This window comes from Engraulis encrasicolus, chromosome 6 (genome assembly GCF_034702125.1).
Source record: "Engraulis encrasicolus isolate BLACKSEA-1 chromosome 6, IST_EnEncr_1.0, whole genome shotgun sequence".
Classification (NCBI taxonomy): domain Eukaryota; kingdom Metazoa; phylum Chordata; class Actinopteri; order Clupeiformes; family Engraulidae; genus Engraulis; species Engraulis encrasicolus.
Window position 1 is genome coordinate 47720180 of NC_085862.1, and position 5000 is coordinate 47725179.

The window sequence follows — 5000 nt, forward strand, 5'->3', positions numbered from 1 at the left end:
GTCACTGTGTCCATGTGTTAGAGGGACGCCTCAGTGTTTTTGCTACTTCATTTTTTTAGTCAGCATGGTAGCTTCCTCATTTTTAAACCCGTGGCCGGTGAATTGAATGTCAAGTCAAAGCCAGCTCATGAAAGCAAAGGTGACTTTGGGCGCATGTGTGTGTACTTTGAGTCATGGATGCTCTCTGACTGCACCGGCATCTGTGCTTGTCTGTGCGCATATATGTATACTGTGCAAATGTACGGCATGGACGCAGGCTTGACGACAGTCTGCTGGTTTGACTCAGTCATTCCCTGTTTATTTTTGAGACCGATGACACTGACATCTGTGTGTGCATGTGTGTGTGTGTGTGTGCGTGTGTGTGTGCATGTGTGCGTGTGTGCTTGTGTTGATGCGTGCCGGCTTGACTACAGTTTGTAGGTTTGACTCACACACACATTCCGTGTGTTTTTGAGACTCTGACGACTGGCGGGCTGAAAATAGCCTCACTTGTGGCTGTGAGCAAAAAAATGACTGCACGCGCAGACTTCAGTGTCTCAGTCTCTTTTGCACACTTATTCCACATCTGTACCAAGCTGTGTTTGAGAAACAGAGAGAGAGGGAGAGACATAGACAGAGAAACGGAGAGGCGGAAGGTTCTGCGGGAGGATTTGGGAGGGTGTTTTCAGCTGTACTCCTCGTAAATCCGGCAGCTTAAATCCCTGGTACATGGTGAGAAGTGATTCAAAGCGTGCGGCCGCTATTTCTAAGCCTGCCTTGGCAGCCGCTTGGCTTGGCTTGGCTGCAGCTCGCAGCTCGGCTGATATGAATGAGCCCGTAATCCTGCTGCTTTCTTTCCTTGTTGGGGTACCGATTGGGGTTCACCACCTCCCCACGCCTGCTGGAAACCCAAAATACAATCCCTTGCCAAAAAAAGTAAAAACCCAACAGTCTAACACACCTAAGCAGAAGTTTCCCGGTACAGAAAACCACAGCTCACTGTTTCCACAAAAAACACTCAGCAAGTTGACCGAGTGTTGTACTCAAATGAATCCAAAACATGATTCCTATCCAAAATAAAAACAGCAGGCACACCGAAAGCAAAAGGTGTTCGATACAGAAAAACACCGATCGCTGTGTCCCCCGCCCCCCCCTAAAAAATGTACTCGACAGGAGGGTCACCTGCAGGGCTGGACTGGGGGAGATATAGGGCCCGGGCACTTACCGGTGCAGAACTGACTCATCGGGGCCCACCATGAAATGCCCGCTATGGCAGACGGCCAGTCCAGCCCTGGTCACTCAAATGAATCCAAAACACAATCTCGAAGGTGTCAGATACAAAAAAAACCACGGCTCACTCTTCCCCCCTACCAAAAATACACTCGACAGGAGGGTCACCTGTGCTCCAATACAGAACATCTCCTTCCATTGCGGAGAGCATAGATCAAAAGCTGGAGGATTATTTGCCGCTATCATTTACCTCTCTGATTGCATTAGGGCTGAAACAAACTGCTTAACCTTTTTGGCGGAATTGAATCGTCAATATAATCGGTGCAGGAGGTTCCCAGCTCCCGTATCATTTTGCGGCGAGATGCTCAGCCGGCCGGCAAATGTTAAATATTGAGTTTCCTGCCTGTTCTCATTCCGAGTGCAGAAATGACAGTGCACTCGGTAATTGAGCCGAGTAGAAAGCATTTTCAGTTCCAGATTCTTGTGAGAGCTTCATTCCTTCAACTTATTTTATGCTGACATAGATATTATGCAATATGCATACTGTATAACATATCCACTTTGTGGAACCTATAACTTGGATAATATGGAGTTACAGTGTTGTCCAACCCTTTGTATCATAGCATTTTTTCAGGAAAATTATGTTTCATTTTCAAATATTACAAATGCTAAAGCCTAGGACCCTAGTTTATTTGGATGTGAACAAGATTGAGTCATATTTCATCATAGTTCAGTTCAATTACTAACCCAGCATATCTGTTGTACCATTGGTGTGTCTGTCCAGCGGTGTCCTTCATGTATTATTACACAGTAGACACTCTCCACTGTAGCAAGCTCTGGCTTTTCATTCAAAAAAACCCAATTCACCTGAAAGCTTTTCACGACAACAAAAGACACCAAATCGCCCCCATCTAATTCTGCTCCTGCAGTCAGATGAGGAAAATCAGGGGAGGACAGTGCCGCGAGGGGAGGGGAGGGCAGGGCAGGAAGAGAAGGATTGTGCTGAAGGTGCTGTACTGTTCTGGTGGCCATCAGGGTGCATTTCTCATAACCGCTGTTGCTAACTGTGTTAGCTACTTTGTTTTAAAAAAAATGTTTTAAGGTCTTTTTTGCCTTTAATTCCGACAGGATAGAGGAGGAGAGATAGGAAACGAGCGGGGAGAGAGAGACGGGGAAGGATCAGCAAATGACCTGGGCGGGAATCGAACCCGGATCGCCAGCGTTGTAACCCAGTGTCCTACCGTTAGGTCACGGCAGGGCCTGTTAGTAACTTTGTTGTTTGCAATGCAATTTCCCATTGGCAACTACCCAAGTTGCTACCTGGATAGCAACTACATTTTCGAGAAAACACACCCATGGTCTCTGAGCAGGGTCTCTGAGGCTGGCTGACCTGCGTGCCTGCTGTACTGACTTGTGTGATGGCCGTGAGGTGCCATTGTTAGTGTTACTGAACTACAGCGTCTGTGGTGACAGGTGTGTGAGGCGTGGGTGTTGATGTGTAATGAGCTGATGGACAGACACCTCACACCGAGAACGCTAATGGCTACGTGTGCAAAGATGACCAACAGATACTGCAAAAGAAGAAACACACAATTGTGTGCATGTAGACACACACACACACACACACACACACACACACACACACACACACACACACACACACACACACACACACACACACACACACACACACACACACACACACACACACACACACACACACACACACACACACACACACACACACACACACACACACACACACACTCAAACGTGGGTGCTCCAGTGTCACAGCACCGAAACGTTGCCCAGGTCACCCTCTGCAAGAGCCACAGGGGCCAGTGTGAACAGATGGCCAGATATAGTGCACTAAGGCAAGGTGTTGCACTCCAGTTGAGAAACACACACACACACACACACACGCAAACGCACACGCACACGCACACGCACACACACACGCACACGCACACGCACACACACACACACACGCGCGCGCACACAAACGCACACACAAACAGGAAGCTTACGCAAGGGCAGCAGCTTTTTTTCACACACTCATCATGACCGTCCTGCACGTAGTGCATAGCAGCTGGTCACTCCAGCGTTTTGTTTCGCGCCAAAGCAAAAACTGTGCAACCCAAGAGACGAGCGTTTGTTTATCAGGCCCTCGCATATGCATCCTGAACAAGAGCTCACTCCCTCAATGTGTGTGTGTGTGTGTGTGTGTGTGTGTGTGTGTGTGTGTGTGTGTGTGTGTGTGTGTGTGTGTGTGTGTGTGTGTGTGTGTGTGTGTGTGTGTGTGTGTGTGTGTGTGTGTGTGTGTGTGTGTGTGTGTGTGTGTGTGTGTGTGTGTGTGTGTGTGTGTGCGTACATGTGCTTCTTTTTGCAGTATTTGTTGGTCATCTTTGCACACGTAGCCATTAGCGTTCTCGGTGTGAGGTGTCTCTCCATCAGCACATTACACATTAACATCCACGCCACTCACACCCGTCACCACAGACGCAGTATTGCACTAACAACATCTGTCCTTCGTTCTGTCTGTCGTTCTGTCTGTCTGTCTGTTCGTCTGTCTGTCTTTCCTTGGCACTGCTATCTCTCTGTCTGTCTGTCTGCCTGCCTGCCTGTCTGTTTGTCTGTCTGTCTATCCTTCTCACTGCTATCTCTCTGTCTGTCTGTCTGTCTGTCTGTCTGCCTGCCTGCCTGCCTGCCTACCTGCCTGTCTGTTTGTCTGTCAGTCTATCCTTCGCACTGCTATTTTTCTGTCTGTCTGTCTGTTTGTCTGTCTGCCCTTGGCACTGCTGTCTGTCTGTCTGTCTGTCTGTCTGTCTGTCTGTCTGTCTGTCTGTCTGTCTGTGTGTCTGCCCTTGGCACTGCTGTCTGTCTGTCTGTCTGTCTGTCTGTCTGTCTGTCTGTCTGTGTGTCTGTCCTTGGGCACTGCAGTCTCCCATGTCCCCAAGGCCATTCTGAATTGAGAGTATTCCTGTTCCGTTTGTCCCGACGGTGCGCAACACAGCTCAGCTCAGCTCGCCCATGCCTGACTCAGTGACTTGGAGACTGTTGGCGCCTGTTTGTTTGAGATTAGAACCTCAATCAATCTTCTCTAGTGAGGTGACATTCACAGGCTTGCGCAGGCAACAGAAACTAGCGGCAGAGGTTGTTTAACAGCCCATGCCGAGATGCAGGACAAAATCTCCAGTCAGAAGAAAAATATCTGCACACTTGCATTCGTTCAAATCGTCCGTTTGCTGTAGTTCCATCAAATTAAAAAAGAAACAAAACAAAACAAAAAAAGTATGTCACAATATTGCAATGCCGCACCGTACCGTACAATTTCACACCACACCACACAATTTCAGAGCGTACCACTTGGACATCACACCTTACCAATATCACAGCACAGCACACCATACCACCATCAGACCACACAATGCCACAACACACCACAGTAAGCATTAATCCATGCCACAGAACACCATACCACAGTATCAGTATCAGTGCTCAGTGCTTCCTCACACCACGCCATGCCACACCATGCCACAGTGTACCACAGCAACACCGGAACGCACCACACCAGGCAACAGGACACCATTCCATGTCACAGTACACCAGGTCATGCCAAAGTGCCATCACCCAATACCACACTATGCCACACCTAACTCCACGGCTGCACAGCGTGGTGCAGCCATGTCAGCAACAGCCACTAGTACACAAGCACCACTCGTTACACCATAACACACCACATACTGCACACCACCAGTACTGCACAGCATAGGCAGGACATAGCCTACTAG

The 5000-nt window shown here is 48.7% G+C and overlaps 1 protein-coding gene across 2 annotated transcripts in view; it reads left to right on the top strand.

Annotated features, from left to right (window-relative positions):
* Positions 1 to 5000, top strand: part of pde4ba (phosphodiesterase 4B, cAMP-specific a) — a 243668-nt gene that overhangs the window by 85573 nt on the left and 153095 nt on the right. The gene's annotated exons all lie outside the window — the stretch shown is intronic.